The sequence below is a fragment of the Elaeis guineensis genome, chromosome 2 (assembly GCF_000442705.2).
Source record: "Elaeis guineensis isolate ETL-2024a chromosome 2, EG11, whole genome shotgun sequence".
Taxonomy (NCBI): Eukaryota; Viridiplantae; Streptophyta; class Magnoliopsida; order Arecales; family Arecaceae; genus Elaeis; species Elaeis guineensis.
In genome coordinates, this window is record NC_025994.2 from 83,419,011 (window position 1) to 83,432,757 (window position 13,747).

At 36.5% G+C, this 13,747-nt stretch overlaps 1 pseudogene; it reads left to right on the plus strand.

Moving 5' to 3' along the window:
- Positions 1 to 9,730: 9,730 nt before the first annotated feature.
- On the plus strand, positions 9,731 to 12,977 carry LOC105056730 (ETO1-like protein 1; annotated as a pseudogene).
- The last annotated feature ends 770 nt before the right edge of the window (positions 12,978 to 13,747 follow it).

A 13,747-nucleotide genomic window follows, 5' to 3' on the forward strand; every position in this document is an offset into this window, starting at 1 on the left:
ACTCCTTTGAAACTGGCCACAATGAACCAAGATAAATCATGAAGGATGTCGTAATCCAAAGGAAGATGTAAAGTTTTAAAAAGATATCCTAAGCATGCATGTATGTAGACTTTTTGCACCTTTGCAACTGCCAAACCAACTCCAGCAACAATTTTTCAGCACAAATAACTTAAGCATGTACTTCCTTCAATTTATTGCCGTGCAAAACAAGCATAACTAAATATTATCAATTCAAACATCTAAAATTCAAAAATTCAACCCACACATTAATAAAGTATAAATTCAAAATTTCAAACATCACCAGTTCAATAATTCATCACACCAAATTATGTAAAATACTAAAGTTCAATGTCCACAATAAATCATATTTCACTATCTTCATTGGCCTCTTCCTCCAGCTGCACAATATTTGAATCTACTTTTTGACACCCTTATCTCAAAGCTATCCTCTTCATCTAAAATTCACAATAATAAAAGAATTAGACAATCAATCCCATTGAAAATCAATCATTAGTCAAGACATTAAAATAAATTCAAAGAACATAAAAAAAAAAAAAAAAAAAAACCATTTGGAATCAAGTCATGCAACTAATTTTGCGTGTAAATAAGAGTTTAGATATTTTTAGGAAGGAGAGAGCTTCTATACTTATTCAGAACACAACTTCGAATATTAAAAGCAGATTCAGATGCTACTATAGTAATTAGAATGCTTAGTATATCATGTGCCATAACTGAAAGATCAGAATATTATGTAGTATCTCTCTAATACTTAAGTGCATTCAAATCACTAAAGCGGTCATAATCAAGTGTTCGCTCTTCCAAATAAAGATCTAATTCAAATTTATCATTATTAGATTTAGTTACACTCCCATATTTCTTGAACTCCTAAAAAATTTTAAATACATTTACAACAAAAAGATAAAAACAAATGAGATATTAGATATCAAATAACATATAGCTGAAAAGGAAATAAAATTTTAAAACAACAAATTTTAAAGAACATTCAAACTTATACTAAAAACTTTTGTATCCTTAGTTTTAGCTCCTCTACTTAGCTTAGGCAAAATATTGAATTCAGAAATATTTGCACTTATACTTGATGATGCTTTAGACTTGCTTGCATATTATTCATAGAGCTTGTATAATTTCATCTTTACAAAATCTCTTTTCTCTTTAGCAGTAGAAGGATCAATCTTTGAATAACAAAATTCTAAAAATTCAAGCTTTATACATGGGTCAAGAATAGTCCAAATGCAAGTACTACATTATACTCCTTCTAATATTTGTCAAACATTCTTTTCATTTTTTGAGTCATGTCCCTGATAACCTCATCTTTACAATATAAATTATCATTCAACATACATTCAATTTTTCAAACTTACAAAAAATATAAGCTAGAAGTCGGGTAAGATAAGCCAGATATCTTATTAGTAGTCTCATAAAATAGTTTCAAGAATTCATATATTTTCTCTCCTCTCCTCTATTCATCATCTATTGGATAATATTTAAAATTTCTATCAACTAATTAATTAGAAACTAGCAAAAGCCTTTTCATATTTGAGTGCACTATCAAGCATCAAATATATTGAATTTCATCTGGTTGATACATCTAATCTTGAACCAATCCCTACATCAAGACCCATGTGCTTAATATATTCTTGAAATTTTTTCATCCTCCCATCTGATTCTCTCACATATTTGACACTCTCTTTGATTTTATACAGGGATTCACTAGCTAACTTCAAGCCTTTTTGAATAATGAGATTCAGTATGCGAGTAGAGTAATGCACATGAATAATTTTTTCATCACATAATAAGCTATTTTGCAAATAAAGATGATCTTTCAAAATATTTGCTATGTTGTCATTAGATGAAGTATTATCTAAGGTAATAGAAATTTTTTTTTTCTATACTCTATTTTTTCAAACAATCAAATATAGTTGAAGCCAATTTAACTCCAATGTGGGAAGGTTCCATATGAGTAAAATTAAGGATTTTATTGTTTAGTTTTCAATTTTCATCAATAAAGTGAGCAGTTAAACAAATGTAACCCTTAATAGTGCATATTGTCCATACATCAGAAGTCAAACATACTTTATTAGGAATCTTAGCCATAGTTTGTTTAAGCTTTTTTTTCTCTCTCAAATAAATTTTTTGAACATCAGTCATAGTAGTATTCTTAGAATTTATCACTACATCTGAATTTACATATTTTGCCCAAGCTCTAATCTTATTATATTCAATAAAATTATAAGGCAAGTCATATTTAATGATAGCTTCTACAAGCATTTTATGAGAAATTATTTTATCTATTTTTTTAGACCTTATTTTTTCTACTTGATCGATGATCATTTCTCCCACATTATGATATTCAACCATTTGACAACTTTGCAAATAGTGAAGCAAACGTGAAGTTCCATAATTTGAACCACCAGATTTAGGATCAATTATATACTCATGCTTGCAACCATTACATACTACTCTTTCTATTCCATCCTTTACCAATTTTTGTGAAAAAATTTCAAACATCTGATGTTCTTATTTTTCTGCTTCTTATTCATTGATCCAGAAATATTAGATTCAATTCTAATTTCAGTTGAAATTTCTGACAATTGAGACTCCATGATTTTTTAAAAAACCTACATGAAAATCATAAATTACAACGAACAAAAGCATACTATCAGTGATTCAGTCTATCATGACTAATGAAACTATCAATTAATAATTTAACACTGAAGAGTAAAGCTCGAGAGGGAGAGAGAGCCTAGAGCGGATCATATCAGAAAGAACAGACCCACGGAGAAAGAGAAACAAGGGAGAGACCGAGCGAGCCTGAGAGGGAGAGAGAGCCTGGACTCTAGAGTTTGGAGAGAGATCAAGAGAGACCGAGCAAGAGAGCCTCAAGTCTGGAGAGTGAAGAGAGACTGAAAGAGTTCGAGAGGATGCAGAGATTGGGCATCGCTGTCGATACTGCGACCAGATCGAATAGCCTGGAGCTTGGAGGAGGCACGAGATGAGATCAGAGGATGTGGTGATCAATGGACGGAAGGGAGGAGGGGGTATATGGCATACCTTGTGATCGAACTCGAAGACAGTGGTGTCAGTGACGAGGAGGAGAAGGAGGGAGAGAAGCCAGGAGGAGAGGCACTAGGCAGAGAAATTAGGCATGGGAGGGCATCACCATGGTCGGATCTGACTCGAAGATGGCGGCACCAACGATGAGGAGGAGGAGGAGGGGGATCTAACTTCTGAGAGCCCGAAGGTTGGATGGGACATCCATCAGCGGAAGGGAAGAAAAGGTGTATCTTGATTCGTGATCGAACTCGAAGGCGGTGGGCACCGGCAACAAGGAGAAGGAGGGGGGATCTAAGAGCCCGGTGGTTGGATGGGGCGTGAGACGGAGATCAACTAATTGAGAGCTAAAGGGAGAGGAACCAGCGGTCCGATGGTCGTCTTTCGAGCCTGTGATAACGACGAATAGTGAAAAACTAAAATAAATAAATAAATTTTTTTTAAAGATTTTTTTTTAATTTTTTTGATCCAACCGGGCTAGCCTGGCCCAACCCATCTTAGCCCTTGGGTTGATATGGGGTGGGCCAAAAAGCCCGGTTGTTATTTGGGCTGTTAATATAGTAGCCCAGCCCAGTCCATTTACAAGGTTGGGCCGGGCCGGCTCTATGAGCCAAGTCCATTTTGATAGTCCTACTGAAACCCACAATCAAGCTTGAAGCAAATACCCACGAGGAAAATATCCGCAGGAAATAAAAGAAGCAAACACACTGAACAGCAGGCGACCCAGCTTACAAAAGGAACCATAGTGAAGCATGTGTAAGCAGGGGCAAAAGTCATGTTATTAATGTTAGATAAACTTAACCAGTGCCTTTACAAAAAAAAAAATCCTCATTATAATGAAATGAAATGGTAGAAAACAATGATATACCCAACAAAATAAAAATCAACAGAGTTGATCATGATATGTGATGACATAAAGTATATAAAAACAAAAAAGAAGAAGAAGCAATTTTTGATCTTTTATCTGTGCATCACGTCAATAGAAAATAAGCAATTTTGATGGAATAATGCATGTTTTTTTTTGTTTTATTACTGTCTAGAAATATCTAACTCAATTGAAGGTTGATTTATAAAATATTTTAGAATTTTAGATGAAAATCAATGATTTAAATTTGCAAATTATATAGTGTATGCATTATTTGATCCGGTAGCTATGCTCATTAAGAGCTTATAGATAAATTCTTTTATTCCAGCTCTTAATAACAAAAGTATTACATGCTTCATGAAAACTTAAAATAGATTATATAAACAACATTTTATATATGATAGAAATTGCAAGAAATAGCAAACTTGACTGAGGCATAGGTAATTTTGTTTCTTATTATCTTTTTTACTACAACATTTTGCTAAGGTTGCGTATGGGTCTAGACAACCCGTGGCATAATGCAATCTTGACCCGATGTATTTTTGGAGACTTGTGGATTGAATTGGATCAAATATTGAAATTGATCTGCAGCATGTTAGGTCTAATTTTTATATTCCGAACTTTTGCTCTTTTCTTTCTCTCTCATCCAATATAGCCCATGACATATATTATAGGAGCCTATCCCAAGAGGAAAGGACAAGAATAGATAAAATTTGAGACTTTTGCTGCTGCTGAATCCTTCAACTGATCATCAATTTTCTATCCAAATAAAATGCGCCAATTAGTAGAATAGAGATTATTTTTAAAAATTTTACTATGATGCTTCAAAAAATATTTTAATTTTTTAATTTTTTTATCTATTTGTAACTATCAAATTAAATATAGATCATTCAGATTTTAACTTAGTGAAATATCCAAGAACATGACTGATGCGATAAATATTTTAAAGATTAGGATTATTTCTTACCATGATCAAATTATTTTTTTTTTCAAAAAAATCTTTTCTTCCTCCATAGGCCATCGAAGGGGGTGAACGCGGAGGAGCCGCAGACGTTGGGGGTTCGAGAGAAAAGGAGAGGGGCAAGGGCAGCGACGATGGCACGGAGAAGCTGTTGGGAATAATGTCCCAAAGCCAATCGTCAGCCTGTTAACAGTTGTGCTCCTTTTGTATTAGTACATGAATTATAAATAAAAAAAAAATTATTTTGATATTTTTTCATCACAAATGTTTCATCTTTCAATGAACTCCTGTGTTGTGATGAAGTCCTTATGACTATTTAGACTCGACAAAGGAGGATTTGTCGCTTAGTCCTTAAACCTGTTCGCGATCAAATGATATGTTGTTACCAAGAACGACAATGTTTATCGAGCATAGGTCGTTGTGTGCCATATGGGTTGGTTGTCCTCATAACCAAAGAGTATGGAGACACTGGTATGGCATACAGGTGAGATGTAATGGTACACCTGCACTGAACGTGACCGACTTCGGAGCTATTTCTGCTGTCAAGATTTGCTCCGATGGGATAGGGGTATAAATGTCCCTCCGACCTGAGACCGCCACGATGACTTGCAAGCAACTCACTGTACTTAGGTACTGGACTACCTGAATTTCTAATTCAGTGACGGAAGGCTGCTGGGTGTAGTCAAGTACTTGACTTGTCGGTGCGTGTGTCAAGATGGGATTGACCACTCCAGTTTAGGAGCTGTGTACAGTCGTGTTTCAATTTAGCAAAATCTTGGCCAGGGTAGTCCTAGTGAGGAGTCACAGGACTAATTGAGTTGAGCACGATTCGGATGATCTCATCAGGGTTGACAGTTAACCTTGAGTCGTCCTAAATACAGGGGTCAAAAAGGATGAATTATACGGTAACCATATTCACGTAGGTTCTGAATATTGCGATTACGACTATTCGATCTATCCGGTCATCGGGTACCATTGCTAGATGATCACTTCGATTAGTACAGGAATTGGTTCCTATGCTACCGGCTTAGGTTCGAACCTGCAGGATCACACACATTAGAGGTTCCTTTCTGATCTGATGGCTGATTATGAGTCTTATGTGTCTAGAACTCTATGATTGAGAATTAGGATTCTCTGATCATGAGTTCCACACATTTTGGGTACCGGGGTTAAAATTTTGAATTTTAAATTTTGAATTTGAAATTTGAACTCTTTGATCAGGGTTTCATATCGATGGTCTCTGATGCCTAATTGCCCATCGAATTTGGACTCAATATTTATAAGAGGTTTAATTAGTGATTTGATCACTAATTAACTCAATTTGATTGAGTAATTATTTTTAGATCAAGTCCAATTGAATTGGATTCAGTTTGGATTGATCCGATTAGGTTAAGTGTTGATCTAATCGCTAAGGTGGCTTAGTCCCTGATTTGATCAGAGGTTAGGTTTAGTTAATTTCTGATTTGATTAAGATTTTATTGAGCCTAATTAAGCCTAATTGTGTTGGGTTTAATCTGGTCTAATTGTGCTTAACCTATTTTAATTAGGTTGGCTTAATTAAATCAAACCGCCTTGTTTTAAATTTCCTGCGCCATCCAACTTCCTTGCGCTCATTTGAATTTGCGAGAAAAAATTTTCTCATAAATTTTTTCCCATACAAAGCTCTCTTATGCCCACTTTTGTGCACCATATGGATGGATAAAGCTGATTAGTTAACCATTCAAATTCAAAGCGTGTTTGAATTTGAATGGATAACTTATCTCTTTTGCCTTCAAGCTTATCCATCTTGTGCACCACATAATTCACACGAGAAAGAGTTTCTCGTGAAATCATTCCACGCACAAAGAGTCCACGCCCTTCTCTTCTCACGTCACAAGTGGATAGGGATGAGTTGGTGTTTATTTGAATTCAAATTTGATTTGAATTCAAATGTGTAACCACTTGTCTTTATCCTCTCATGCGGATAAAACACGTTTTGAACTGTTTTAAAAGAGATAGGGAGGTGGGGCGTGTGTAGAAAAATTTTGAAAAAAAAAGTGGGGCGTGAGGAAGCCTTGTGCATGAGGTGAAGGTCCAAAACCTTCCGAGAGAAAAAGAAAGAAAAGAAAGAAAATTGGGCGCAGGATTTTTAGTGTAATCCCTAGGGTTTCAGTCAGGGGTTCAGGAAGTGAGATTGGTGTGCCACGAGTGTCGTGAGTCCACCAAATTTCAGGAAGAGATCCATCAGCCTCTCAACCAATCGTGCAGATGATCCGAAGCATCCGAGGAGTCGGCACACATCGATCGAAGGAGTTCGATCAACATCAGCCATCAAAAGGGTGAAATCACGAACTAGCATTCGTGAGGAGCCGATCAGACGAGAGCTTCGTGTGGATGATCCGTAGAGGGCCAGATACTAGTGTGGCTGCGATATGACGATCAGAGCCCTCCGACGGTGATCAGATTACGGTGATCAACTACCCGCAAAAGGTGATGTGTTCTGAACACAGTACAGTAAAAAATTTACTGTTTCAAATTTGAATTTCAAATTTAAATGCATGCTGTTGTATCATATTTAGATCCTAGTATAGGGTTAATTAGTATTAATTAATGAGATTAATTAATAATTTTACTGTAAAATAGTAATTTTGAAAAGATTTTAAAATTATTATTTTGCCCCTGCACTAAATTTTCGCTACAGAAGCTGCGGACCGCAAAGGACTAGAAAGAGAGGGATGGGGGGGGGGGCGACGGCGGAGCGGGGAAGCCATGGTCGCAGAGGGGTGGGGGTTGGGGGGTGCCAACTGGGAGGGGGGTGGTGGTGGTGCGGAGAAGCCATGACCGCGGAGGGGCGCGGGTTGGAGGGTGTAAGTCGCAGAGGGTCAGGGGAAGGGGGCGGCAGCGACGCAAAGAAGCCACGGTCGGGAGGCGCATAGATTGGGGAGTATGGTGTGGAAAAGCCGCGGGCCACAGGGGATGTTGGGGGGTGGGGTCGAGGGGGTGTGGTTGTGGTGGCACGGAGAAGCCTCAAAGGGAGGGGGCATGCTGGATCGGGGGTGGGCGTGGAGTAGCTGCGATTGTCGAGGGTAGGATGGGGGGGCATAGAGCGGCAGCGGATGTCAAAGGGGAGGTGCGAAACTGAGAGAGGAGGCGCAGGCTACTGAGAGGTTGGTGGCACAGAGGAGGTGCGGGCCGTGGGGGGCGTACGCGGAGGAGAGAAGGAGGCTTAGGGGGCTGGGTGGTGGTGTGGAGGAGGCGTAGGGGGCTGGAGGGGAGCATGGAGAAGCCACAGGTGGCGTCGGCAGCCGGAGAGGTGGGGAGAGGGTTGGGCGTGGTGAAGCCACAGGCAAAAGAAGAAGAAAGAAGGAAAAAAATAATAAAATATTTTTTAAAAAAAATATATATATCAAAATTAATGTGTAATGGCATCAATATCTTTTATAATAAAAAATTATAAAAGAGCACTATAGTAAAATTTTATTTATAAATATAAGATCCACAAAATTTAGTTTTCTATTGGATTTGATGTTATTTATCAAAAGATGAAAGTTAGGATTCTAAATAGGCATAAGCTTTAATAAAAAAAAGAGATCATCCTTAAATTTATATTTTTTCTGAAATCTTGCATAGATTGGTTATTCTTCAACTCTGATTAACACTTGGAAGAGCTCTAGACCGCAACCATATCCACATAAATAATATAAGTTATAGCTTTCCTAATTTTAAGATTTTAACATTTTTAAAAATATTAAAATATACTAAAGTAAATCTCAAAAAAATATATTTTATGATAATTATTTGGATGTAGCACGAAAATAATGCTATTCTGCAAATGATAATATGAAACATAAGAGAAAAATAGTAACGTGGAGCAAAATAATAGAACCGAAAACTTTGTTATCGAAGGGAAATGGAATCTGAAATAAAATATTACAATATAAAGGGAGCTGAAATTATTATTATTTTTTTTTCTTTTTTCTTTTTTTGGACTTGCAATTAGTTTTCCAACGCTAAGTAGGGACCAACCTTTGGTCAATATTTTATCCCCCAAAAATGATCACAATCGACAAGTCCTTTACTTTTCCATTTTTGCACTCACATCCCGATGCATACTTTTTCAAATATATGATCACTCTACTGCGGAGACTCATATACCTATACCTTAACTACCATCTCTGTAAGCTCTCATCTTTCTCGCAACAATAAAAAGGGGTTAGATTGCATTAGAGCTGAGAGATATGATTAAATTAAAAAAAATTATTTAATTAAATTTAATTTAATTAAAAAAAATTTAATTCACTGCCAACCGTTTATTATATATAAATCATTTGAAATCGAAATGAACGATTTATAACATATTTGAATAGATTGTATCGATTTAGACTTTATTATTGATTCAATATTGATTTTAAATTTAATATTAATTTATTTAAATTTATTTATTTTTTTATTAATTTAATATAAAAAATTAAATTTTATAAATTATAAATTATAAATTTATTTTTTAATCTGTATAATATAAAATATAAAAATAAAAAATTTATTCATCTAAAAGTAATTATATTTGAAACCTTTCACTTTGGAATTATTTCAAATTGATATGTTTTTATCAATAATTTAATATTAATATTTTTAAAAATATAAATAGATAATATAATATTTTTTAAAATAAAAAATTAAAATCTAAATGGTATCGTTTTAAAATAAAAATAAGTTTATAAAATATTATATCGATCTAATTCAATTTATATAATTTAAAAATATAAAAATTAAATTTAATTAAAAAAATAATTTTTATAAATTTCAATCTGATTTTGATTTGTCTCATCCAATCGATCGAAATCGATATTTATTAGGTCCTAAATCGCATGTATTCGGACGATTTTTTTCGGCTTCGGATTCGTTTCTTCGCGATCCATCTGGGCTCTGGAAGCTCGTGGGTGTGTCCTCGAATGCCGCAGAAACCAACAAGCTTGGCAGGGCTCTCCTCTCGTGTTTGCTCCCTGTCTGTCTCCGTCGGATTTTCATTGATCTTGGTTTGGGTTTGTTAGTTCTCTCTGTAGAGATCTCGTGGGATCTTAGATTGGGTTCTCTTTGGAGGGTGGGCCGAAAGGGACCCCTTCAATTATTTGATTCGTTCTTGCCGGACGGCCGTGTTTTATCTGTTGTTATTAGGGTTTTGTAAGGGGAGAGGAGGCTCCCTTCTCGGCTTTTTCGCTCGTTTTCATGTTTATTGCTGAGGATTTGAGGATATAGTTTTGGTATTGGTCAGTAGTGTAGGGAAAAAAGCGTTTTGTTTTTTTTCATTCTTTTTCTTCATCTTCTTGACTGTAAATTTTAATGTCTATTTTTTGGCTGAGCTATGTTTAGTTTGGTAATTTTGTATCGGGAAACGCATTTTAAAGTCTTCTGTGAACGCCTAATCTGTGAACCCTAATTTTATTATGTTTTGAGTGCTCGGAGAAGAACCCATTTGATAGAGGTTGTGATTTGTGGGACAAAGGATTCTCCTTTTATCTCTTTCAGATTTCCTTCTAATCATTTCTGAGTTATTTGGAAAAGTACCCATACGGGATTGTGGAGATTTGGGAGTTGCTCCCCCAGTTATGCATTATGAGGAACCTCTTCCTGACTGATTCCTGCAAAGAGACACAGCTCCATGCCATCAATCCCCACTTATGGCTTCAAGTTGAGCGTGGCAAGTTCCTGAAATCTTCCTCACATTCCACTTCTTCCATGTAAGTCATCCCACCTCTATCTTGTTAATTATCTTCAGTTAAGGCTTTGCAATATTTTGTCCTCTTGAATGGTGATAAGATGCTTGTTTTGTCTCGTGCTGATATAATACATACATAGTGAATCTCTTATCAAGGTTGTGGAGCTTCCCATTCTCCCACTATTTAAGCCTGTAGACTATGTGGAAGTCTTAGCTCGGATCCATGAAGAGCTCGAATCATGCTGGCCTCATGAAAGGTCAAACCTTTACTTGCTCCAGTTTAAGGTCTTTAGGGGTCTTGGGGAGGTCAAATTGCTTCAAACAAGTCTCCATTCTGCTTGGCAGAATGCCAGTTCAGTCTATGAGAAACTTATATATAGAGCATGGTTGAAGTATGAGAAACAAGGGGAAGAACTTATCTCTGACCTTCTTGCTTCCTGCAGGAAATGTTCTCAAGAACTTGGGTTTCTGGATGTTGCTTCTTAGATCCCACTTGAGAATTCATCTGTCAAGTTGACCGATGAATGTATTTGTGGTATGCCTCAAGCTCCCACTACTGTATTCTTTCAGATTAAAGAAAAGAAGATAGCCTGTGAGAGACAGAAGATTGCTGCATTATCCACTCCATTCCACGCCATGCTTAATGGGTGCTTCACAGAGGTGTCACATCTAGAAGTCAGCGATTTATCTGAGAATGGCATATTGCCTGTAGGAATGAGGGTGATTTCTGAGTTCAGTCTTATGAGCAGCATAGGTGATTTGTCTGGAAATTTTATTGGAAATCTTGGTATTTGCAAATAAGTTTTGCTGTGAGAGGCTTAGGGATGCTTGTGATAGGAAATTTGCATCTCTGGTTTCCTCAAGGCAAGATGCCGTTGACCTCATGGAGTGTGCTTTGGAGGAAAATGCTCCAGTCCTTGCAGCATCATGTTTGCAAGTGTTCTTACATGAACTTCCAGGGTGTTTGAAGGATGAGCAAGTTGCGAAGATTTTTTTTCAAATGCTAATAAACAGCAGAGATCGATCATGGTTGGCCAAGCTCCATTCTCACTGTATTGTTTGCTCAGCGAAGTTGCTATGGATATTGATCCAAGGTCAGATATCACCACATGCTTTTTAGAGAAATTAGCAGAATCAGCAATGGACATTAGACAAAAGCAAGTGGCTTATCATCAGCTGGGATGTGTTAGGCTTTTGAGAAAAGAGTACAGTGAAGCGGAGCATCATTTTGATGCTGCTTTTGCTGCTGGGCATGTCTATTCTGTTGCTGGATTGACCAGACTGGCTTGTATCAAAGGCAATAAGCTTTCATCTTATGAGAAGCTCAGCTCTGTGATATCAGGTAATCCACCACTTGGATGGATGTATCAAGTATGTTCTGAAGGAGATAGAAAGTTGGAGGACCTTGATAAAGCAACAGAGTTGGACCCCACTCTTATTTATCCTTACATGTATCGAGCAGCATCTTTGACAAAACAAGATGCCAAACTTGCCCTAGGAGAGATTAACCGTGTTTTAGGTTGTAAGCTAGCTTTAGAGTGCTTGGAACTCCAGTTTTGTTTCTATTTGGCTCTTGAAGATTACAGAGCTGCACTTTGTGACATCCAAGCAATTCTTACAGTCTCTGAAGTATCGAATGTTTGAAGTGTGTGTTGCTGCTTCCTAGTTGCGTATGCTCGTTAGAGAGCATGTTGAACAGTGGATCACTGCAGATTGTTGGCTATAACTTTATGATAGGTGGTCATCAGTAGATGATATTGGTTCCCTTTCAGTTATCTATCAAATGCTTGAGTCGGATGCTGCAACAGGGGTCTTGTACTTCAGGCAGTCTTTACTTCTTCTGAGGTAAATTTTCACTACATGCTCTTCTTATGCTAGAATTTGAGTATGTTACACTATAGTTTATCAGTTTTTTCTATTTACATTTGAACCACTGCAAATAGAGGATTTTTTTTTTTTTTTGGTTGAGCAGATTGAATTGTCCTGAAGCAGCAATGCATAGCCTACAGCTTGCAAGATAACATGCAGCGACTGAACATGAACGTCTTGTCTGTCGGGGGTTGGATTCTATTTGATACTGGTCACTGTGAAGAAGGACTACGTAAAGCAGAGGAGTCCATCACCATTCAAAGGTCATTTTAGGCTTTTTTTTTTTTTTGAAAGCCTATGCTTTGGCTGATTCAAGCCTTGATGCGTCATGCTCTGCTACTGTTGTTTCACTTCTTGAAGATGCACTAAAGTGTTTTCAGATGGGCTTCGAAAGGGTCAGGCAAGTGTTGTCTATTGATTTTCTTAACCATTGTTTGGACAAATATATGTTATGAGCACATAATGAACAACACAGATCCTCCTGATCACTATAAAAACTAATAAGCTTTTTCTAACTCATTTGTGTGATATTTGGTCATGAGATTCTTCTTTTTTATTTCAAGTTGTCAAGGTTGGTTGGAGGTGTCTCAGTACTTATTTTCACCAAATTGTCAAAGTACCATCAGCTTCCATCTAGCTTATTGATATGGTGCATAGAAACTGATATGAAGCAAAAAATAATTCCAGCCAGTACTCTTCTAGAGTGACATTAGAAGCCAGGCTGGCAATTGTTAGGGTCATTCTGTTGAGAATTTCATGAAATTGGTCTAGCCTGATCAATCCAGAGCTTAGGAATACTGTCTTACAACCAGGCATGATCATTATTCTAAGATCTTCAACATTTTTGTTAATTTTTTTCCTTCATGATAAGTATAAAACTATTGGGAGAGCAAAAATCCTAGATCAGCATGGTCCACATGATCGACACAAAATTTGACGGTCATGGTAGATTCAAAATAGATTTTGTTCTTTTAGGTTCGCCTATAAAAGTGTCGTCTATAAAAGTTGTTTATAACCTTAGAAATTTTCCATTTGTTTGTAATTTTAATTGTTAACTAGTGAACCTTATGACGGGTGCGATGGAAATGAAGCCGATCTTTTCTCTTCTATTTCATGATAGCTAATCAAGCTTCTTCAATGGCTTATAGATGGTAACAGATAAATGAATTAATATATTTTTATTTTAGTCTCACAATGAAATTTAGATGGCTAGCTAATTTTTTTTCTTGGAAAAGAAAGAGGGAAAATGACATACTAGCTGTCTCTGCCCTGGAGCTGAAATTGG